Source organism: Crocuta crocuta, unplaced genomic scaffold (assembly GCF_008692635.1).
Source record: "Crocuta crocuta isolate KB4526 unplaced genomic scaffold, BGI_CrCroc_1.0 scaffold24, whole genome shotgun sequence".
Classification (NCBI taxonomy): Eukaryota; Metazoa; Chordata; class Mammalia; order Carnivora; family Hyaenidae; genus Crocuta; species Crocuta crocuta.
In genome coordinates, this window is record NW_027530974.1 from 10,381,829 (window position 1) to 10,408,088 (window position 26,260).

A 26,260-nucleotide genomic window follows, 5' to 3' on the forward strand; every position below is an offset into this window, starting at 1 on the left:
ATGATCTGACTGGAGCTTAACAAGAGGGAGTTCTAATAGAGATCAAGAATTTGTTCCTGTTAATCTACTACTACTGCCAATGAAAACAGATAATCAAGCCACTTAGAGAAATATAAGCCACTGGGAAACGGGAGTGACTTATTTTCCAGGCCCATATGAGGTCTTTCTTAAAATGATCTCACTCTCTTTATTTCTAATGCCATGTACGTAAGCGACCTTCTGATTAGCATTTTGACTCTGGTATCAGAAGTTGGAGTCTGGATTCCAGACAAATTACTAAATTGGAAGTCTTATTTATACATCTCTCATTTATAAATTTGATTAACGTAGAACAACCTCAGAGAAGTTGAATGGACAACTTAGGAAAGATTCTGCAAGAATCTCTAGGTGTGGCTGTTTCCCAGGGTCTGGTCTGTAGATTTGGAAGAACTACCTGCTTCAGATTCTGTGTCTCCCTCTCTCTCTGCCCCTCCCCTCCTGGCATTCTGTCTCTCTCTCAAAAACAAATAAACATTAAAAATTTTTATAAAGAAAATAATAATAGGCCATGAATGAAATTTACTTCTTTCTTAGCCACTTTAGTCTTCTGGAATATCTTGAGTCTTCTCACTCTGGAACCTACAGGTAGAATGCGACTCTTGGGCATTATGCTGGTCAATTTGTACAAAGTCTTCTTTTTCACAATAGTCTTTCTTTTTAACGAATTGGCTTTCCACATCCTTGAATTTGCAATCAGAAAATTGAATCTATCCCCGTGGAGCTGAAGGCAGAGTGATCTGTGTTGATCGGCAAAACCTTTGAATTATGTTTTTCTTGCATCTTCCTGACCTTATTGGAAGCCTGCTGTTTAGAGGCAGTGTTTATATTAGAAACAACTGCTTTGATATCTCTGGCAGGGAATGAAGCTCTCTTACTGGCTACGGTCTTCCCCTGGGGTGCCCACAGTGCATAATTTACGTGGCATTTTGGGGGACACGCATTCTAAATAGACGAGTGCTCTGAAATGTCTTCCAGATTTCAATGCTGATGTCAATGAATACAGCAGAAGAGGAAGGCTGAAGACAGGCTATGGATTCTCTTTTATAGATGCAAATGATGGAGCTTATCAACAACATGCTTTTAAAAATATTTTATTTTTAATTGTGGTAAAAAATGCATCATAAAGTTACCATCTTATTCATTTTTAATTATACGGTTCAGTGGTGTTAAGTGTATTCTCATTTTTGTGCAAGAGATCTCTAGAGCCTTTTTTATCGTGTAAATCTGAAACTCTGTATCCATTAAACAACTCCCCATCTCCCCCCTTCCCCCACCACCGGCAACCTCCATCCTACGTTATGCTTCTGTGAATTTGACTACTTTCAATACCTTGTATAAATGGAATCACAAAGCCTTTGTCTTTTCATGACTGGCTAACAATATGCTTTTGATAATAACACCAGTTCCTTCAGTTAAGAAGCAGCAGGGGACATTATCTTGTCATTATGGTAATAGTGGACATGGACATCAGTGCCGGTCATTCCATGTGCTAAGAGTTTCACATTCGGGAGCTTGGTTGGTCCTTAGAGATAACAACCCTTAAAAATAGATTCTGTGACCACCTCCATGTTCACAGACATGAGGACACAGGGCTGTAAGACCAGAAAGGCCGAGTAACCGGTCCAGTGGCACAGAGGTAGCAGGTGTTCTCAGCAGCATGCACAGCCAACTGGTCAGACCCTTCAGCCTGCACTCGACCATTAGACCACACTCCTTCCAAATAATGTCTGTAATTTGCTAGAGATACAATGATCTTCTCTTCCAAATCTCCATTGTATCTCTTGGAGAGAGGAGAGATGTTTCGCGGCGGGGGGGGGGGGGGGCCCTGTTATGCTAACATTCAATTTTGCAGGATCTTGAAAGCAGCCATCCTAAGACAAGCTTTACCCAGATTTTTCAGGGCCGATTAATGTAATGAGTGTGGCAGATACTCCCTATCTTCCATGCACCCAAGCTCGTCCGTATCTGCAGTGGATAGTTTCTAGGCTCCTGACAGCTTCTCTCAGTTGCTCTGAGACTGTTTTAGTTCCCTGAACTCTGCCAGCTTGTCCAACCAGCATCGGGGGTGTCTGGGAACCCTGGGAATGTAACGTCCCTGGGGCGATGCTCACCCAGCAAGGATGACAGTAAGGGAGATGCAATGTCCTAGCTCCCCTGGCCATCACTCCTCCCCCACTCCTTACTACTTCCATTTCTGCCTCTCCCCGCACCCTCATTTGCACCTCCTGGGATGACTCAGTAAATGACTCCCAAGTTCTTCCCTGGGGTGTACTAGGGAACACAAGCAAAGACATTTAGCAAACATGAAAGTGGAATTACAGTGCTGGCTACTGCTACTGCCCAGTTTGTTGTTTTGGCTGTTGTTGTTTTTAACAGAATTGCATCCTCAGACCAGTTGTTCATTGGAGTAGCAAGGGGAGCACGGCATTGACCATGGGACGATTGGGCAAATACGACTGGGCTAGGTCACCAGGGCGTGGAAGTGCGGAATTCAAAAGGACCTGGCCAGCCTTGTGCAACACCCACTGGCTAATAGGACAGACGGTACCATTTTTAACAACAAACAGCGCAAAGTAAATTGGAACCTAAGTGTATGTGTCATTGTTGGCTCTTTGCAGAATGAATGAAATGCAAGCTGAGCAAATCTAAAAGGCAAATCATTTCCTCTCCCTCCGAGTAAGCCACCTGTGGGTCTCTGTTCATTGGTACTAAGCACACCATAAGTGATTATACAATGGGCCTCTGTGTCTTTCCCGTGTACACTACTACTGAGCTAGACCAAGCATTCAAGGGAAAATAAAACAGTAAATGCATGGTACAAATCGATTTTATTAAAGAAACATTTCACTCCAGCAAGAGGGAAATAACCACATTGAACTCATTAGGAAATGATGAAAACATTATTTTGTCACAGTCCTGAGGAGCTGCTTCTAGGCTAAGTGACTAATTGGAAGTTAATCAATCTTCAACAATCAAGCAAATACCCTGCCGTTATATGCAATTCACCCTACAGAAACCTGGCATCCCAACCTTCACATGGCATGAGAGAGAAGGTGCTTTCATGGTTCAGGAAGTCTAAACACATGAAATTTGGCTCCAGAAACTCACAAACGAATAACAGCTTCCCAAACCAAATAACAATAAAGTGATTCCGGAGCGAAATTTAGTGCTTTCATTTTCTCAGAATAAGTTGGTTTCAAGGGGAACATGTGAACAATAGAACAAAGACGACTAAAATATGGGATGGTTCCAAGTGATAACAGAAGTGGGTTTTTTTAAAGTCAAGATTAGATGGAAAATTACCACAGCATCATTTGCACTGAGATATTTCCCCGAATCTCCTCCTACCGTAATTGAAGAAAAAGAAGTGCGAGAGAAGAATAGGATTAATTAAAAGGTAGAGTCAAAAGGAATGATTCCCTCCTTTCCATGATAACCATCACATAAACAACAACGAAATGAAAAAAGCTCTGAGAAAGAAGAAAGGTAGAAGTTTCTTAATTTAGTTTGAAACGTTTCCATTGGAATCAAGTCAGAAGAACTCGTGTTTATCCACAGTTTTATCTATCTCTAGGTGTGTCAGCCTTATCTATATTTAAAACAGAAGATTATTGAGCAGAAGGCTTGTGATGTACTCACACGAAACAGTGAAACTTGGTATATAAATCTGGAAACCATTTTCTTGGCACTGAAGAGTTATTGATTAATTTTGCCCTCTAATGTGCAGTGCTGAGTAATTATTGGAATGAATGTATACGAGAATGTAGATACTCTGAACACATCCCAGCTTGGGTAGGCCCCATCCATAGGTTGGGAGGACATTGTGAGGGATCACCTGCCAGTGAGCAAAGCCTGCTGGGATAGCAGGGAGTCCAGTAGAACTTGACTTTGGACAGCCACTAGGGAACAAACCATCATATATATATAAGGCCAGTTTTGTCAACCTTTGAGTATTGACATTTTATGACTTTGTAGTTTTTTGTTTTGTTTTGTTTTGCTTTTTTTTAAAATTTTTTAATGTCTATTTTTGAGAGAGAGAGAGAAAGAGACAGAGTGTGAGTGGGGGAGGGCAGAGAGGGAGATACAGAATCTGAAACAGGCTCCAGGCTCAGAGCTATCTGCATAGAGCCTGATGCGGGGCTTGAACCCACGAACCGTGAGATCATGACCTGAGCCGAAGTTGGATGCTTAACCGACTGAGCCACCCAGGCGTCCCTTGTTTTGCTTTTTAGAGACAGAAAGCATGCAAGTGGGAAAAGAGCAGAGGGAAAGAGAGAATCTCAAGCAGGCCCAATACAGGGCTTGATCCCACAACCCTGGAATCATTAACCTGAGCCCAAATCAAGGGTTGGACACTCAACCCACTGAGCCACCCAGCACCCCCTGAGTATTGACATTTTAAATCCTTGACCTTCATAAAAACATAATGTGAAACCATTTGAGTATTTACAGCATCTATTGCTTTGTGTTTACATCAATGTATGAAGCATTAGAAGTGCGAAAATGGGAATTAAGCTTTTTCTCAGTGAGTTTAAACTCCAGTGGAGAAGACATACTACCATTTCTTTTTTTACAGAAATCGGTATATAAATAGAGAGAAAGAGAGGAGAGAGAGACAAAGAAGGCTAAATAATCTGGAGGTCAGAGCCAAAGTACAATATAGAGAAGGATCTGGAATGACTCCCGGATGTCTGGCCCAAGTTACCATGTAGCCATTTGCGGAGATGGGAATAGAAATACCCCACAAGGAACAAGGATCAAGTAAATGATGAGCTCATTTATGAGTTGCTATCAATGGTTATGAAGATGGTATGGAATATACGGCTTCAAAATGTTCCTAAAACAGACATATTTAAAAAGTCATAGATGTTAGTGTGCATTTTTTGGCATTTGGTTTATTGTTATAAAATGAAAATGAAATCTTTCACATACCGCGCACACACACACACACACACACACACACACACACACACACACATTCCCACATTACTCCTGTCCAAAGGATGCTATCTGGAATTCGGCATAGGTGGCTGTCAGTCCCCATAGAGCACATAGCAGTTCTCACTTCCCTTCATGAAATGTTGTTCTCTCCTCCATAGTCAGAGGACCATCTATTTACTACTGCCTCTCTGAGTTTAAGTTGCTGTGAAGACTAAAGCAACCATTTACTTCTTCGAATCTCCACTGAGTTATTACTATTTTTTTCTAGACCAGTTCCTTGCCAGATCTTTATTGTTTCTTGGCCTTGAAACTAACACAGAAACAGATACAAGCTGGCTTTTCCTCAAGTTCACCATCAACCACCGTGCTCCGTGGGACCTGTGGCAGCCACAGCGCTCTCGCATCTGCTCAGGGAGTTGAGAGCACCCGGGGTGGCCGCCTGCTTGCTGCCCCTGAGAGCGGGCTGGGCACTTTTGTCCTGAGCATTCCCAATTTCAGTCAGTTCGGAAGCCTCAAGTTGCCAAGTGTCTCGATGTCTGAAAAACAGGCTAAAGACAAGCCTGTTCAAATAGAGAAGTTTTTTTTTAACCTTAATTCCTGCCAAGTGGTTCTTGAAATGATGACTTTCACGCCATAACAAATCTGAAAAAAGAAATAGCAAATAAATCTTGCACTTGTTTCCTATAATGAAGGGATTTGAACGATGCGTTTGGAAGGCTGTGTTCTGAAGGCAAAGAAAACCCCTAGAAGGTCTGGGATAGGAAATGACAGTCCCCTTCTTTCTCTGGCTCCTCTCACCCGGGATAGGAGAAGCTAACTTACGAGATGTCACCCCGAGATGGAAATGCTATGCTCCAGCCGGCCTCCATTGTTTCTCCGAAGGGGCTTCTCTGCACCACGGTTTGTGCAGGAGCCCAGAAGATGGCCACTCCAGATGACGGTAAGATGTGCCACACGTTGTTTTGTGGTGGTTGCTGTTGTTGTTTCATCCACACCAGACCGTTTCCTGGGTGTAGCATGATCATCCATTTCTCTGTGTTCTCCTCATTTCTCTATGTCCTGTATGCCTTTTGCCCTCCTAGTGGACGCGTGATTTCTTATCCCTTTGCTATTTTGGCCCTTGGGAAAGTATTCTCGGTTCCCTTGTCTCAGTTGTGATGTCAGTGGTTAGATACCTCCACTGTGGTTCCTAGTATACGGCGCTGTGGTTCTCGTCTGTGGTCACCGCACGGACTGGCTCTATTTATCCCCAGAAACTCGCAAGGTACCTTCATAGATTCAGTAAGCATCTGTGGAAGGATGGAACTAATTGGATTAAATAAGGATAACTTCCCTGATAATTTTCTTTCTTCAAGCATTTCAGCCTCTATGGGGTGAAGCAATATTATCATCATCATCAGTCCAGAGATGGTGGACAATGAAATATCAGAGAAGTCATACTTCAACTCCCTAAATTTCAGCATTTGTACTCCATACAATATCAAATGACACGTAGTAAAAAGAGAAAACCAAATGAAGCACAGTAAAACCTTGGTTTGTGGCCATAATTCATCCTGGAAACATGCCCGTAATCCAGAGCACTTGTACATCAAAGTGAACTTCAAGAACCACTGGCTCAGTGATCATCGGACATCTTGCATCATGTACTACTCGTATTGCAAGACCTCGCTTGTTTATCGGGTTAAATTTTCTTAGAAATGTTTGCTCATCTTGCAGAACACTCTCAGAACAAGTTACTCATATTCCAAGGTTTTGCTGTATGGGGCATTTACACAAATCAAATTTCAAGAAAAGAAATAACTTGTATTTATGGGGAAGGATAATTATCTTTATACAGCCATTTACCCCAGCTGCTCCTACTTTTTCCAAAACTGCCCCCCCCTCTTTTTTTTTTTTTTGTCTGAGATTGTTTCTCATACATATCACAGGACAACTCTTGGTGAGGCCTGTCCCTCCCTCTGCCATCAGACACACCTGTCCTGGCCAGGTAATTAGGTTGCTGCACACCTGTTCCTCTTCCTCCAATTTCCTGGTCTCTGATGGTCTTTTTCTGCATATCCCTGAATGGCATTTTCTCTCATTCACTCTCGGCAAGGTTGTCAATGTCGTCTTCTCCTTTGAAGTGTTATTTTCTAGGATAATTGGCTTTCTTTATTTCAAGTTGACTAATTGGGAAACTCCATATTTTCTTTTCTTTCTTTTTTTTTTACAAATAGTTTATTGTCAAATTAGTTTCCACATAACACTCAGTGCTCATCCCCACAAGTGCCCTCCTCCATGCCCATCCCCCCTCCCCCCCACATCCATCAGTCCTCCGTTTTTGTCAGCATTCAAGAGTCTCTCATGGTTTGCCTCTCTCCCTTTCCCCACATTTGCCACCTTCTTCTCCCCCTTGTTCCTCTGTCAAGTTCCTCCTAATCCTCCTATACATGCAAACATATGATATTTGTACATCGTTTTTGAATAATGAGTTCAAGCATCATTATAGCAGAGTTTACTACTTTATACATGTATACATTAAGAAATAATGCACTTGTGCAAAGAAACAAGTAAATATGTGAAGTGATGATATGTTAATTAACTCGAGGAGGGGACATCCTTTCATAATGTATACGTGTATCAAATCATCATGTGTATACTTTAACCATCTTACAATTTTGTCAATTATAGCCTAACTAAAGCTGGGAAAAACTAATGCAAATTAGTAAAATAATTTGAAAATTTAAGAGCAACCGTACCTTAGTATGTCTTTAATTTTTTAATGAATAATTATAAGTAATTTTAATCCATTATTTCTAACTTTGCATTCACAGTTTTATACTATTTAGTTTAACGAAAACTCTAAAATTGATTGAGTCCCACAAAACCTGGATCCAATTCCTGGATCCATGCTTAGAGAATTCTTTTTGACTAGAACAAATTATCTTTCATATTCAAAATCCTTAATCTATCTGGAACTTATTTTATTTTTATTTTTAAAAATTTTTTAATGTTGGCTTATTTTTGAGAGAGACAGAGTGTGAGTGGGGGAGGGGCAGAGAGAAAGACACACACACACAGAATCTGAAGCAGGCTCCAGTCTCGGAGCTGTCAGTTCAGAGCCTGACACAGGGCTCAAACCCACAAACTGCGAGATCATGACCTGAGCTGAAGTCAGACACTCAACCCACTGAGCCACTCAGGTGCCCCTGGAACTTATTTTAGATTATGGGATGGGGTGAGAAATTTGCCTGCCTTGCCCCAAAATGGTTAGCCAATTGCTTTGACACCATTTTATTTATTTATTTTATTTTTTAAGAATAGTTTATTGTCAAGTTGGTTTCCATATAACACCCAGTGCTCATCCCCACAAGTGCCCTCCTCCATGCCCATCACCCCCTTCCCCCTCCCCCCATTCCCATCAGCCCTCAGTTTGTTCTCGGCATTCAAGAGTCTCTCATGTTTCGCCTCCCTCCCTCTCCCCCACTATTTTCCCCCTTCTTCTCCCCCATGGTCCTTCACTTCAACATCATTTTAAAATAATATGTATTGTGTTCCAATTGTTAATAAAGATCACTTGAGCATATATTCAATATTTAAGTGTGCTTGGAATCCTGGGATTTTTATCCTGTCTTAGTGCTCTCTCTACTTTGGTTCCACTTTTAATTATTTTTGAAAACAATAAAAGAAAAATTCCTTCTTATGCTTAGTTTCCAAAATGTTCATAGTTATTGTAATTTGTTTATTTTTGTTGTTGAGCTTTGATATCACTCAATCATGTATCATAAAAAGAAGCCCACTGGAATTCTGATAAATTAGGATTTAACAAAAGCTGATAACATTATTAAGTCTTCTGATCTGGTAACGTTGCTTTTTTGTGGTTGCCCTTGGAAAATGTTGTAGATGTTTTCCTATGGACGGTCTGCATTTCTAATTAAGTGTATGTCTAGGTAATTCACACTTGCTGTTGCTGTCGTGAAGTGTTCTTTGCTTGGTTATCATTGGTTATTATTGGAAAACTGTTTTACACTTAATATGTCTGTGTCGTGTGTTTTGCAAATGACCACTTTACTAAACTTTCTCATTTATTTTAGTAATTTTTCAGGTACAAACTATTATCCACTTGATACTTTCTTTCATCTCAGTATTTTCTAGCCTATTTAGCATTTCTCATTATATTGGCTAAGATTCCACCATCACAAAATAGCAGTTAACTGTTTACATCAGTATTTATGACTTTATAGAAATGTCTCTGAAAGAGGGAGAGAGAGGAAAGGAGGGAGGGAAGGAGACACAGAAAGATCCATCTACGTATGTATATCTACATATTCATTTGTATTTGTGTATGTGTGAAAAAATATGTGTATATATGAAACATTGAAGCAATATTCTTTTTAGTTGCCTTAAATATGTTATCAAACATGGATGTTGAACTGGGTATTTTTGGAGGACATCTTTTGATTTTATATTTTGTATCGTTTATGCCTCTTACATTAATAGGTTTCTTGCTAAATGATCCTTGATTCCAAGAATAAACCCTACTATACTAGTAATTTGTTGTTCTTTTAATACAGCTAGATGGATGATATTTTATTGAGGATTTTTTCTCCTCTATAATCATAAGTGAAATTTAGCTGTAGTTTTCTTTCATTGTGATAATTTTATCAGGTTTTGGTATAAGGTTAAAATAAACTGGGAAGATTTCCATCTTTCTTTATGCTCTGGGACATTTTAAATTGCAAAGAACTCTATAATTTCAGAGTTTAAAATAACATCCATAAAATCATCTGGCTTTGGCAAATTTGGGGGGATAATTATCTTTTTCAATTTTATTCATGATGGGTCCTCTACATATTGAGCCAATTCTGGTTATTTATATATTCCATGCTGACAATCTATTTCTTTATGATATTCTAACTCAGTTGCATAAAGTTTTATAGAGAAGTATCTCCCAATGGTTTATCTTTGCAAGCTATCAAGTAACAACATCAGAGTAAGCACCCCAATATATTTATTTAATAATTTCACATATGTTCTGCTATATTCATGGATTATATTACTTATAAAACAAACCTGGTAATAGAAACAATTTAAGGATAAAATAAAGATGAAATAAACATTTTAAAAGTAATTTACCATTTTTGTTACCCAATAAAAAAGCTTCTCTTGTAAAAAACAACTTTTTGCTCCTCTAAAACAGTCTGGGTTTTTTTTCCAGCTTTATTGAGATATAATTGATATATAACATTGTGTAAGTTTGTGTACCATGTGTTGATTTGTTTGACACACACATTGCAAAATGATTTGCTAACACTTTCATGACATCGCATAATTATCATTTTTTTGTTTTCTGTGGTGAGAACACTTACTGTCTACTCACTAGTAACTTTCCGGTATTTAGTACTGTATTAGCTATAATCACCATGCTGTGAATTGCATCCCCAAAAATCATTCATCTTCTAACTGGATTTGTACTCTTTGACCTACATCTCCCCATTTCTTCCATCTTCTGGCATGAAATAGTCTTAATATTTTAGTAAGAGTCATGTGATTAAATAGACTTTATTATTATACTTTAGTCTTCATATAATACATTGTGATATTTTGATCAAAGAACTTTTTCAAAATTCCATTTATTTTGATATTTTTAAAAAGCCCTCTTAGGTATAAATATACCTCATGAATACACATAGGTTCAAACTGGAAAAAATAAACAAATCATGGCAGGCTTACTAAATCATTATATTCACTTTTCTTCAGGTTCACTCATCAGTTATACAGATATTGCTGGAAATATTAAGAAAGGGCTTTCCCAGGGCGCCTGAGTGGCTCAGTTGGTTAAGCATCCGACTCTTGGTTTCAGCTCAGGCCATGATCTCACCGTTTGTGAGTTCAAGCCCTGTGTCAGTCTCTATGCTGAAAGCGCAGAGCCCGCTTGGGATTCTCTCTCTCTCTGCCCCTCTCCTGCTCTCTGTCTCAACAATAAATAAATAAGCATTAAAAAAAAAAAAAAAGAAAGAAATGGCTTTCCCGAAGTCAATCAGTTTGGTCTTTTTCTTTTTTTCAGTTTGGTCTTTTCAAATAATCAGAAGTTGTCAAATTTTATAAATAAATATCTTTTAATGTTTTTATTTATTTGGCTCAGAGCCCCATCTCACAAACCATGAGATCATGACCTGAGCCAAAATCAAGAGTCTGACTCTTAATCAACTGAGCCAAGTTTTTATATTTTAAGAAATGAATTCTAAAAATCATGGAGACTGCATATTTTTAATATTTGAAAAGTAGATGAAGTCATTTTGCATCCAGGTTTTTAGAGTGTACAGATATGAGTTTTTTAAGTGACACATACTATTTTCAGCAACAAAATCATACAATGATGGAAACATTTCCAAACTGATCCTCAAAATACTGTCTCCATTGTACAAGTTTCTGTTTTTAGTTCCTTGTAAATGTATCATCTTTACTTTTTTAAATCTTTAAAAAAAAATTTTAACATTTTATTTTATTTTTTGAGAGACAGAGAGGGACAGAGCACGAGCAGGGGAGGGCCAGAAAGGGAGGGAGACACTGAATCTGAAACAGGCTCCAGGCTTTGTGCTGACAGCTCAGAGATTATGACCTGAGCCAAAGTCAGACACTCAACCGCTCAACCGACTGAGCCACCCAGGCGCCCTTCATCTTTACTTTTAAATGGTAGATTGTGTTAATATAGTGTCTTCTCAGTGGATACAACTGACTGCCATTTACCTTAACAGAAATAGTCAAGAAATAGAATACTTGTCTTTATAAAGGAAATGTGCATAACTCATCAATAGCCTAAACTGGTAGTTCTTTCTTTTAATTTTTTAAATTTTTTAAAAATTTATTTCTTAGAGAGAGACAACATGAGCAGGGGAGGGACAGAGAGAGAGGGAGACACAGAATCTGAAACAGGCTCCAGGCTCTGAGCAAGCTGTCAGCACAGAGCCCAACTCGGGGCTCGAACCCATGAACCGTGAGATCATGACCAGAGCTGAAGTCAGACGCTTAACCGACTGAGCCACCCAGGTGCCCCTAAACTGGTAGTTCTCAAGTCTAAATCTCAGATACCTTCTCAGAAGACATGAAATTTCAGGTACCACATTAGTTTAGCTCCTCGTTTTTATCAAAAGCATATAGATTTGCAAAGATATGATTATGGAATTTGGTAACTATTGACCTTTTAAAAGTAAAACATAAACCACATTATACCCAGTGGCAACCCAATCTCATAAGAATTTGATACTTGCCACCATCCATTTTTTAAAATATATGAATCAGATTTTATTTAGTGATGGGAAATTGTACTTCAGCCCTTTTCTCTTTGGATTTATAGTTGTATTCTGCTTCCACTATTCCCTCCTGCAGAGAATTTGTTTTAATTTACGTTTATTTTTGAAATCTGTGCTGATCACCATTATTTTCTACAATAAAAATATGCACATAAATTGAAAGTTTGGTTTTATAATTACCTGTGAATGAACATAAGGCTGTAAGTGTTAATTGCCTCTTGGGTAAAGCTATCATTACAATTGTTAGTAGTACATAATTGGTCACAACAAATCAACTATATTACAAATTTCCATAAATAATCATTAAACAATTTTTTCTTAATTCTTGGGAAAAAAGTTCTTAATGACATGAATGAACTTGGGTTATTTTCATGTATTAAAGATAAATATTGCTTATGCCTTGAATGAGACAGGCCTCAAAATTCTATTTATATATTTCATGTTTCTAGATGTAAGCCCTGAAAAACCTTGTTCATATAAATAGATAGGAATGGAAGTTTTATTTTAGCAAGGCTGTTCAATTTGTTTAACCACTTCTGGATCATATGCCAAAAAGCTACCCACTGATGAAATTACTGTTAATAATCTATCATTTGACAATTCGAATTTTTTCTTCAATTTTGTTGAAAGCAAAGAATGGATGGGTTACCCGGTCATTAGAATTCATGCACTTGGGCTTTATTGAGATCTACCAAATGATTATTATGTGAGTCAGCCTTGGCTGTATAACCAACAAAATCTCAGTGGCATATAACAAAAAGTGGTTATTTCTATCCCTGGCAAGTAGGTAGGTCACCTGGGGCAATGCTGGTCTATTCCATGTGTCGGTTTTCGGGGTCCAGAATGAAGGCATCATGGGTACACTCTTGCCATGTCAGTGAACATGACATGTGTGCATCTTAAAGCCTAGACTCAGAGTTAGAATATGCCCCTCTGCCCACATTCCATTGGCCAAAGAAAGTCAGATGACCAAGCCAAGGTTCACTGTGGTGGGATGAATAGTCTTATTATGGATGATACATCAGGTGGGGGAGTGAATATTTCCTGACCAATGTAATGTACCATGCCTATTCTCTTGTTATTTCTTTTTGTTTAGGATTTGGTTTTTGCCCAGTGGCAACAGGTTCAAAACAACAATTTGCAAAGGGTTAATAAGTTAAGAAAGGCATAAGGGAGGCTTCTGATACACAGGTAATGCTCCCTTTTTGACCTGGGTGGTAAAATATAGACAGGTGGGTTTAACTGGTGATAATTCATGAAAATGCACACTCATGTTCTGTGCACTTCTTCTGTAAGTATGTTATACTTCAAAGAAGAGCTTATTTTTGAATGAGGAGTTGAGAAAAAAATCTTTTTATTTTTCTTTTTAAAAAAATTTGTTTAATATTTATTTATTTTTGAGAGACAGAGGACGAGTCGGGGAGCGAGAGAGAGAGATGGAAACACAGAATCCGAAGCAGGCTCTAAGCTGTCAGCACGGAGCCCAATGCGAGGCTTGAATTCACGAACTGTGAGATCATGACCTGAGCTGAAGCTTCATGCTTAACTGACTGAGCCACCCAGGCGTCCGGAGTTCATTGCAGAAACTTTTTCAATGCAATATTGTTATAAAGGTTCTTTCTTACCGTATTACAACCTTTAAAGGTATATTTTATGAAAAACTCTAGAACAATAGATTGAGGGCATTTAACTTGTGGAAAAGTCTGCTATGGAACTTACTTAGCAAGGCCATTCTTGTTTTCAGATCTACTAAGTAAATCAGATTTAGATTTATGTTGCATCAGAAAAACACTGCATTTTTCAATTCAAATAAAGATATTAATGTTTATTTCAAGAAAAGTTATTTTTTAAAAAACACTGCAGAATAAACTATGGAATGTCTTGTAATATAGTTTACTAAATGTGATTAAGATTAAAATTGTGTAGATTCATTACGACAAGTGTATCCACTTTATGAGTTAAAAATAAGAATAAGTCTATACACTTTTTAATATTTTAATTTCTAATAATATAGTGTGGTATATAGCTAAAATGGTATTATTATGAAAAGAGAAATACAGTAAAATCATGGTGTCTATTAAATGGAGTACACATCATGTTTAGATGTTGACATTTGGCTACTAGAATAGTTAACTAAAAACCATATGTAAAGATCCAAAAATAGCTTCACGTTATAATAATTTTGTTCACATTGTAAACAAATATTTCTACATCTCATGGAACAAGATTTTATATACTGTTAAGAAATCAATTATTTTAGGACCTATCATGACTTTGAAACTTTAATGAGGTAAAAATAAATCTAGAAGATGAAATCATTATTTTTTAAGATATGGCTTGATATAACAAGCCCCAGTATATATACCAAATCCAAAAAGAGAAAAAAAAAACCACTTAGTGTAACAGAGAAAATTTGGACCCCAGTTACTTTTAAAGCAAATAGTACTGCCAGTCTGCCCATGTACTTTGCATATGCTTTACTTTCTAGTCAGTGGGTCCTAGGGAGGAGTGTAGAGAATAGCTGGAGAAAATTGTTTAAATTATTTACACAAATGAAAGCAAAAAGAGTCATTTTAGCAACAGTAGTTCTTGCCAATGTCCCTTTGCTTTGTCCCCTCTAATCTTTCCTCTCAGAGAACAATGCACTTCTTGACAATCTTTGTTAAAACTGAGAAGGGAGACTAGAAGACAATATCCATCACGCTTTTCTCCCTTGAAGGTCAGATGTCAAAACAATCTCCCAAGTGCAAAAGACTCTTGTTTTTGATACACTGGCTGCATTTTTAAAAAGAAATATGTATGAGAGAGGAAAAAACTAGAAACCCCATAGACTTCTTGATTCATAGATGCATCATAAAAGGAGACTTCCCAGAAAAACTGTATTTCCAGAAGTCCCTTCGTTTGGTGTCCTGGAACCTTGTATTGACCAGGGGCCGTGCACCCGCAGGGGGGTAAATCTATCAGGGTAGTGTTAATGCTGTTCCCTGAACTTGTCCAGGCTTTCTACTTTCTATGCTCATGGTAGACTTAGTGAGACCAATAGACTAGTTTGGGCCACTGTGACATAAAGGAAAATGATGTACGTCTTTTGCAAATGGGAGTATTCAGTTCCACTTACAAGACCTTCCAGAATTCTCTTTTCTTTTAGTCATAATGATTAGCAACCTTTCATCCATTGGCTACCTGGGTCACAGAGTAAGGACAACATGATACAAAGACCCAAACCATCCCCGGTTGAAGGTGCTCCATCAGTGAGAAACAAACATCTGTGGTTTAAGCCACTAGGATTCTGAAGTTTCCCAGACCATCCTGACCAATTCAACTTTCTTTTGTAAAGTGGGCAAGGCTATTTTAAAAGGAAAGATAAGAAAAAAGAAACCTACATTACACCAGGGTAGAGGATACAACAAAGTTGTTCTCTGTATATTGTGTCCTTTAAACTAGCCACATTGTATCCCCTTTCAAAAGATCCTCCTTAGCCTGGAGTGAAGACCTTGGTTTAAAAAAAGAAAAAAGGTCTTTTAAATACTTTGCCAAAAGGCAACTGGGGGGAAAATCTCTGTGGAAAACAAAATCCATTCATAATAACTTTTCAATACATTTCCAGAAACTGTAAAGTTTGTATTATTTTAAATAATTTAGCCTGACTGCCATTTAGCTAAGAATATGTTAACCAAATATGTGCCCCTACACTGAAAGTGAAGAAAAGCCATCAATATCAACCACCTCAGCAAGGTGACACCCTGACCTCCTCTGACCTGCCTGGGAGACACAGGTATGACATCAGACTAAGTGAGGGTCCTCTGTAAACTACAAGCTTCAGTATTAGAAAAGTTTATTCTCAAAACCTTAGATAAAAAACATAAAAGTAGATTTTCCATTATTTAATTTGCGGACCACTCTGGAGGTATTCCTTTGCATACACCCACATCACTTTAAACTCAGAGCAGAGCATTCTCTTTTAATCTGTGGTTAAATATCTATCTATCTATCTATCTATCTATCTATCTATCTATCCAACTCTCTATCTCTCTATCTAAATTTTAGTTAGTTAACATACAGTGCAATATTGGTTTTTGAAGTAGACTATTCTTCATTGTTACCAATTTTAGGTATTTGTACTTCTATTCTTATTTTTTCTCACTTGATTTTGTCAGATATTTATCCACTGGGTTGGACTATTTCAGAAATAATCTGTTGTATTTAGTCAATTTTTTATTCTTCTGCTCTATTATTACTACACTTTTACATTTAATAATTATTTCCAGGGGCACCTGGGTGGCTCAGTCAGTTACGTGTTTGACTTCGGCTCAGGTCATGATCTCATGGTCTGTGAGTTTGGGCCCCACGTCAGGGTCTGTGCTGACAGCTCAAAGCCTGGAGCCTGCTTCAGATTCTGTCTCCCTCTCTCTCTGCCCCTCCCCTGCTCACTCTCTCTCTCTCTCTCTCTCAAAAATAAATAAACATAAAGAAAATTTAAAAAAAATTATTGTTTCCATTCTTTTCCTAGGTTCATTTTGTTGTGCTATTTGCTTCTAGAGTGAAATACTTATTTGTTTGTGGTTATATTCTTTGTGGTTTGATGATTAAAAAGCAGTTAAGATTTCAGTTATAAAATGAAGAAAGCCTGGGGATAAAATGTTTAATATGGTGACTATAGTTAATAATCCTGTACTCCCTGCTTAAAATCCTAAAACAGATTTAAGTGACCTCAACACACACACACACACACACACACACACACACACACACTGATGAATGTGTTAATTAGTTTGATTGAGTAATCTTTTCACACTACATATGCGTATCAAGTCATCACATTGTAGACCTTAAATATTATAGAATCTGGATTTTAAGACTTATAAAATTCTTATTATTATAATTATATATATATAATTATAATATAATTATAAAATTATAAAATTCTTATTGGTCAATAATACCTTAATAAGTCTGGGAGTGGGAAACATTAAATGTGACTTTTTCTACTCAGAGTATAGTTTTCATTGTACTAATGATATATGTTTCACTATGGTCAATGTCTAAATATACTAATGTTTAAATCTGTAATTGCATATTTGATTTCTTTTTTTTTTTTTTTTTACTTAAATTTCACTTAAAAAGTAGTTGGGTTTAGAGGAAGAAAGGTTTGGGGTTTCTTTTTTTTTTTTTTTCCAATTTTAAATCCTCTATTACACACCTAGCACTGTCATCACGGAATCTACCTGTATCACTTCTGCTTTGGAGAGTGTAGAATTGTTCTCAGTTATTGACTGGGAAAGAGGTTGTCATGGATTCTGGATTTGGGATTTAATCTGTAGTTTTTTCTCACTGGGTCTAGGAGTGGCACAATTCTTAACCCAAAGTTCCATGGCCAAAATGGAATTGGCTCCTATGTAATGTATTGAGATGGCTCTCAGAGAAAACTTGTGTTCCCAAAGCATAAAACTCACAAAAACATAATCGGTGATAGTGTGGGCTCCTCTGCTTCTTAGAACAGGACAGGACAGCCCTTGGTTTCCTTGGAATCATCACTCTAGTTAAACACAGCACAACACAACACAACACAACACAACACAACACAACACAACAGCAGTACAGACATCTTTCCTGGGCATGCCAAGCCAAGTTTTGTTTTCCTGCAGAGCTAGTGAAGAGTGGGCTAATGGGCTAAAATATTGGTAACCAGTACCACAGAAGTGACGGTACTAATTCATTGTCTCACCCACCTGTGGATCGTGCCTCCCCAGCGGTGACCAGGGGTAGAATGGCCTGGGAGGTGGTACATTCCGCAATGCAGCCTACACAGGGCATGCATATTCTCAAGAATAGCTTTGCTAAGGGAAATAAAAATACAAACTCTCCAAAAACACCTGCTGTTTTTTGCAAATTAATTATAAAAGTAACTTTTATTTAATTATTAATTTGGTCTGTTTTGTGCCAGTAGGAATAGTTGAGGTCCTTCCTTCCTAACATCCAACCAGGAAGAAAGAGTTTTGAATGTTGACTGAACAAGCCCAGTGTTGCTTTCTTAGCAGATCACTTGGATCTTAGCAGATCACTTGGACCAGCTTCACCACAACTGATGTAAATGTTCTGTCATTCTGTGAGTATTAGAAAAGTAGGGATATTTGTTGTGTCCGATTGGCGAGTCCCCAGAGACCACCAAGGAGCCCACACCGATGCAAGTACCAAAGGGTCTTTATTACAAGCTTGAGCCAGGGCTCACCCACCTACCGGTGTAGTGGCAGCAGGGTGAAGCCCCGAACAATAGCGAGCAGGGTTTTTATGGGGTCAGGAACGGGGGTGTTACAGTGCACATGTTGTATGTATAGCATCATCACATAAGCACCAATCACAATTGCACAGCACCCATGGTAACAGCTTTGACCATTCAGTATCTGTGAGGTGTTCGTTACTTTTGGTGGGACCCAATCATGACCTTTGAGAATCCTTTGAAAATGACCAATTATGAGGCGAGTTCAAAGGGCCCACGTGGGGCTCATGCAAGCAGTGAGTGATTGGCTAGTTTGTAGAAAATAACTATCTGCAGTTCCCAGCCCTAACTCAGACCACAGGAATGCTTTTTTGTTTAGCTGATCTGAGGGTGGTCCGAGGATGGCTTCAGCCTTGAGATTCTTTTCCTGGAACTGGGCTACATGCAGCCCGAGGTTGCTCTTAATGGAGGCCTTAATTTCAGGTTCCTCATATTCTCTTTCTAAGGGATGAAATTTTATTTATATTTATTAAATCATTACTAATTATATTATTACATCCTCATATTCCTACTTAATATTATTGCCTGCTTGATGGTATTGCTTGCCTCAGATCAAAGACCAAGTTGAGAATGTTATTATAATTACATCAGTAATAAAGTTCATTGTCAAAGTTATGTAAGAAATAATAGAAAATGTAAACACCTTTACTTTAGTCCCTCCGGTTGTCTCCTCCTGAAATACTAACTCAATGTCAGAAGTTCAGGGTATATTCTTATGTTCTTCTACATCTTTCTCTTTTAACAAATCGATACAAAAGAATATTGAGGGTTTTTTTCCCGTGGGAATATGCTATAAATATTAACTCCACAATTTTCACTGAAGACAAATTTTTCTAGTATTCTTTATGTGTATATTCTACTCAACACTATTTACATATAAACATTTATGATGGGGGGAGGGGGGTGCTGAGTGGCTCAGTCAGTTAAACGTCCGACTTGATTTTGACTCAGGTCATGATCTCACAGTCATGATCTCATTGTCATGAGATCGAGCCACATCAGGCTCTGCACTGAGCTATGACTTTGAAAGTTTTGCTGCATCAATATAAAATAATCTATTTGGGTCTCACCCTATGCTTATTATCTTAAATTGATATTTTTAACAGTTTTACTGAGACACAATTACATATCATAAAATTCATCTGTTTTAAGTATACGATTTAGTGAATTTTAGTATGTTTACAAAGTTTTTTAGCCATCACCAACATTTGGCTTTAAAATATTTTCATTGTACTAAAAAAAACCTCATGTTTATAATTCCCTATTTCTACCCCCAGCTTTAGCCAACAACTAATGTAGTTTCTGTCTCTTATTACTTGTCTTTTTTTTTTTTTTTGGACATTTCATATAAATGGAATCATACAATGTGTATGACTTCTTTCACTGAGCACAATGGTTTTGAACTTTAACCATACTGTAACATTCATCGTACTTTGTGCCTTTTTTATTGATTTTATTTTTTAATGTTTATTTCTGAGAGGGAAAGAGAGAGAGAGTGTGTGTGTGTCTGGGGCATGGTGGGGAGAGGCAGAGAGAAAGAGGGACAGATGATCTGAAGCAGGCTCTGTGCTGACAGCAAAGAGCCCGATGTGGGCTCAAACGCAAACTTTTAACCATGAGATCATGACCTGAGCCAAAGTCTGAGCTTAAGTGACTTAACCACCCAGGTGCCTGATGACTAGTATTCTTTTTATATATATATAGTTTATTGTCAAGTTAGTTTCCATATAACACTCAATGCTCATCCCAACAAGTGCTTTCCTCCATGCTCGTCACCCCCTTCCTTTCTCCCCCACCCCCCATCAACCCTCAGTTTTTTCTCAGTATTTAAGAGTCTCTTAAGGTTTGCCTCCCTCTCTCGCCCCCACTATTTTTCCCCTTCTTCTCCCCCACAGTCATCCGTTAAGTTCCTCCTAATCCTCCTATACGTGCAAACATATGGTATTTGTCCTTCTCTGCCTGACTTATTTCGCTCAGCATTAACACCCTCAAGTTCCATACACATTGCTACACATGGCCAGATTTCATTCTTTCTCATTGCCATGTAGTATTCCATTGTATAAATAAACCGCATCTTCTTGATCCATTCATCGGTTGATAGACATTTAGGCTGTTTCCATGATTTGGCTATTGTTGAGAGTGCTGCTATGAACATTGGGGTACATGTGCCCCTATGCATACATATTGCTAAAATGTCAATACTACCCAAAGCAATCTAAACATTCAATGCAATCCCAATCAAAATTGCACCAGCATTCTTCTCAAAGCTAGAATAAACAATCCTAAAATGTGTATGGAAACACAAAAGACCCTGAATAGCCAAAGTTGTATTGAAGGAGAAAACCAAAATGGGAGACATCACCATCCCAGACTTTAGCCTCTACTACAAAGCTGTCATCATCAAGACAGTATGGTATTGGCACAAAAACAGACATGTAGACCAATGGAATAGAATAGGGAACCCAGAATTGGACCCACAAATGTATAGCCAATTAACCTTTGACAAAGCAGGAAAGAGTTTCCGATGGAAAAAAGACAGTCTCTTGAGCAGATGGTGCTGGGAGAAGTGGACAGCAATGCACAGAAGAATGAAACTAGACCACTTTCTTACACCATACACAAAAATAAACTCAAAATGGACAACTAGCATTCTTTATTGATCTTTGCCCAGAATATATTGACCCATTTCTTTATTTTCACCTTTAATGAATCATTGTATTTCAGCTTTCTTGTAAAAAATAAAAGGTTCCATTTTGTCTTTTACCCAATTTGAGAATCTTTGCCTTTTTTTTCCTTTTAAAAAATTAGGTTAATCCATTCACATTTTTATTTTAACAATCATGAATACTCACTTGTTTCTGCCACCTTGTTCTATGCCTTCTGCTTTCCATCTGATATTTACTGACTTTTTTCTAGAATTTTTCTGCTACACAACTTTTCCTTGTGTGTGTTTTGTTTTGTTTTTTCCTGCTAAACATTTGAAAAGTATGTAACCTACTTCATTTTATAAGAAGTTTCCTTAAAGATGAATTTGTATTTTTCTATGTGCATGAGTGAGATTGCCCTGTAATGTTTTGTTCATATTTTGGGGGGAAGGGATTTGTTTAATTGTTTTTTAATGAAAGTTCTTTTGGTCTCATAAAATCATGAATATTCCCTCTTTCTCCATTTATTCTAAAAGTTTGGTAAAAGCCAGTGTCATTTTGCTTCTACTTTTTTGAGAGTTTTCCTTATGGGAAGACTTTTGACTATGAGTTTGATTTCCTTAATAGAAAAATGACTACACAGATGTTTCACTTCTTCTTGTGTATATTTCCTGTTTTCTGTAAGAATTTGTCCATTTCATCTACATTTTCCAAAAGGCTGGGGTAATGCTTTGCTTAATGTTCTCATGGTCATTGTCATTGTCAGGATTGAATTATTTATTGTTTTATCTTTCTTAAAAAATTATTTATTTATTTTTGCTTTTGACATTGGTTAAATCTGCCCTCTCTCTTTGATTCCTGATCAAAGAACATTTAGTTTTGCTGATTTTCTTTATAACGAGTTTGTTTTCTCTCATTAATATAGAAAAAGTCTGAAAATAAGGGCCCAATGACATTGGAGAATAAATAATGTGTTTTTTAAAAAGCAATTATACTGGAAATGCCAGGGAAAAGCTCTTGGAATGGGGTTCAAGAGTGGCAGTGAGAAAGTGAGGACAGGAAGGGACAAGGACACCTTCAACGGAACACTATGGAGCCTGTAGGGACATGGGACCCAGGGATGGGATGCTTGCCTCTTTCCCTCTCTCCTTCCCCCAAGATCAGGCCAGCTTGCTGTGAGTCACCCCTTGCAGTATATCTGCATTTGGAGAGGTTCAAAGGAGGGCAGGCTGCTATCCAGCAATTTGAAACTCTGGTTTTCTACAGTGACCTTTAGGGTCTGGGCTATTAGGGAATCATTATGAAATCCTAAAGGTGAAACTAAATGGGTGAAACTCACCCATTCAAGTGGATGATATCTAAGATCTCTGCCAGTTCTAAAATTCTGCCACGCTTGGAACAGAACACTGTAGTACTTTAAATCATTAAAGAGAGTTGTGCTCTTAGTTTCACTTGTACAGCCTATTGTCGGTCACACTCTTGATTTATTTAACGTCAAGTCCTTGTTTAGGAATGCAACAGCTAATTATAGCACTAAGACTATGGAAAAGTATGATTTGCCTTCCGACAATATATCTTGACAAGATGTCTAGGAAGGCCTTGTGGTAAACAGAAAGAAACAGTATGGATTAGTAATGTGTACAGTAAAAATTTGGTAAATGTATTTTGGACCTGAATTATTAAATATATATATGAAATAAGGACTAAAGGATGTAGGAAACTGTGCTTCCAAATAGCAAATAATAATAATAATAATAAATACCTTAAATGTAAAAACTGACAGATTCCAGAATGAAGAATGAGAAAAAGAAGTGAAATTTTTGTTGAAATTTGGCCATGCTAAAAAAGGAAGCTTCAGAGTTCATTAAGCATCTTTTGTTTTGCCTAAGAAAAAACTCAGAAAGAAGTGAAACTTTAGAAGTTACAGTGAATAAACACGGAGACCCATTTGCATACTTAATGATTTAAGAGTCTACCCTCACTGTAGCAGTCTATAAAATCATAAAAATATATGCAAACATTATTTTCAGTACACATAATCTTAAATCTCTAAAAAGTATTTTGGAGATATTTCTAACACCTCTAATTGAAATCTACAGTTAAATTCAAGATTAAGGTTTAGTCAAAGCAGTGGTCAGCACCAAGATTATCCTTAGAGACCATCTCTAGATACATAAGGTGTTACTAAGGTCATATGTATATTAAAATAAAGGGTGAGGGGCGCCTGGGTGACTCAGGTGGTTAAGCATCCAACTCCTGATTTCGGCTGAGGTCATGATCTCACAGTTGGTTTGAGCCCCATGTCTGCCTGTGCACTGTCAGCTTGGGACTTTCTCTCTCCCTCTCTCTCTGCCCCTCCTCCACTCAGGCACATGCTCTTTCTCTCTCCCTCCCTGTCTCTCAAATACATAAAATACATAAAGAGTGAGTACAATTTTACGTGTTCTCTGACTCCTCTCTGGAACCTGCTCTTTCACTAATAGACTGGGGAGTTATTAGTAAGGAACCTCAAGTTAATGTGTTGTCATTTTTCATAACATCTAGGCTATTCATTGTTCCTCTTCACTCATTGTCACTGACCCGTATCCTGGAAGAGAGCAAAAGAGCTGTGACATCAGATGGAGGGTAAGGGTAGTAGGAAATCTCTAATATTCAGAAATCCTATGCTGAAGAAATGGGTTGATCAACACATACTAAGTCGGAGGATAAATTACGAGACTGGATAACCTCGCATTTCATTCAGACCCAAGTAAAACATTACATAAAGGAGCTGGACTCATTTTTTTAAAGAAAATCAGACATAGAGTTTTCCTATCCTAAAGCATATTTGTGTCTGCCGGCAGACGAGTACAGGTAATTGCCTCCAGGTGTTTGCCTGCAGGAAGTCATTGAAATTCAGCGCAAGTAATGGCAGTTTCCTCCACAGCAAAAACTAACCTGCAGGAACCTTAGAGGTGGCACAGGTAAATTTTAGAATAGCAATGCCAGCCAGCGGAAAGACCATAGACCCAGAAGACCCAGTTTCACAGGGAACAGATTAACTAAAATAAGAATCAGGGCATATTGTTAAATGACAACACTTTAAGATTTAAAAAATATATATATTGTTCTTGCCTTTTTAAAAAAGTTTAAAAATTGGTGGGGATTTTTTTTTTAATTTACACATTTACGGCAACTGCCCACCAGATCCCACCACCCCCTCCCCCCGCCGAGGAAACATGAAGGCTAAGAATAATAACACTTTAAGTCCTGTTTTTATGGGAGCTTGTGTACAAAAATAATTTATTATTCAATTCATTATTAATGATTCATTATTATTAAATAACTCATTATTATCAAATTTCTGAATATTAGAGATTTCCTACTACCTTTACCCTCCATAATCTGGATCTTATTTCCACTGTGAATAGATACCGTAGGACATTTTATTAAAGGAAGGAGATAAACCACTGGTATTTAACTCATTTCTTCCACTCAAATGAAAATAATGTTTGTTTGTTTGCTTGTTTGTTTGTTTCAAAAGGCACAAACCAACAAAGACAAGATAAATGAAAGTGATGGTAACAGTAACAAAAATTTGGAAAATTGGAGCAGGTTTGGGAAAGTGAAATTCTAAGCCAGCTGCAGGGAAAGCTGAGAAGTAGCCTGATCTTTGGGATCATTTTTACATAATAATCCAGGAATGGGCATCATTGGGACCTCTGGAAGTTGTGTTGAAAGTAAGGTTGTTGGGGTGCCTGGGTGGCTTAGTCGGTTAAGCGTCCGACTTTTGCTTAGGTCATGATCTCGCGATTCGTGGGTTCGAGCCTTGTGTCGGGCTCTGTGCTGATTGCCAGTTCAGAGCCTGGAGCCTATTTCAGAGTCTGTATCTCCCTCTCTCTCTGACCCTCCCCTGCTCACACTGTCTCTCTCTCTCTCTCCTAGAAATAAATAAAAATATTTAAAAAAAAAAAAAGAAAGTGGGGTTGTTTATGGGGCGCCTGGGTGGCTCAGTAGGTAAGCATCCAACTCTTGATTTCAGCTCAGGTCATGACCTCATGGTTCATAAGTTCGGGTTCTGCTTGGGCTCTGCATTGACAGCATAGAACCTACTTGGGATTCTCTCTCTGTCTCTCTCTCTCCCTCTCAAAATTAATAAATAAACATTTTTTTAAAGTGGGGTCATTTATTTTTTTCTTAGTTTTTTTAAGTTTTATTTATTTCATTTTTTTAAAGTTTATTGTCAAGTTGGTTTCCATAGAACACCCAGTGCTCATCCCCACAAGTGCCCTCCTCCATGCCCATCACCCCCCTTACCCTCTCCCCCATCCCCATCAGCCCTCAGTTTGTTCTTGGCATTCGAGTCTCTCATGATTTGGTATTGGCACAAAAACAGACACATAGACCAATGGAATAGAATAGAGAACTCAGATTTGGACCCAAAAATGTACAGCCAAGTTTTATTTATTTCTGAAAGAGAGAGACAGTGTGAGCAGGGGAGGGTCAGAGAGAGAGGGAAACACAGAATCTGAAGCAGGCTCCAGTCTCTGAGCTAGCTGTCAGCACAGAGCCTGATGCGGGGCTCGAACCCACAAACTGTGAGATCATGACCTGAGCTGAAGTCAGACACTTAACTGACTGAGCCACCCAGGTGCCCCAAAAGTGGGGACATTTAAAAAGAAGCTGGACCCCCAGATACCTTCCCCTACTCCACGCAACAAGCCAACTACACACTCCACACCCCAGCAGATGACTGTAGATGACAGCAGATTTCCTGTAGACAGATGCACAAAGGGGTTGAGCCTGCATAATGAGTGTTAAGATTCCCAGTATTTTTTGCCCTTTCCATTCAGCAACATTGATAGATGTGTATGCGCGCTCAGGCACGCATGCACACACACATACACACACACACACACACACATCACACACACATCCTAGCCAGTAACTGGAAGTCTCTATGGAATTTGGCCAGCCTAAAAGAAAATATCTAAAAACAATAGCCTGGGGGGTCCCTAAATAAAAGCAAATGGAAAAAAGAGAAGAAAAACAGGACAAGTCCCAAAAGTCCAAGTTCTGAAATTTCC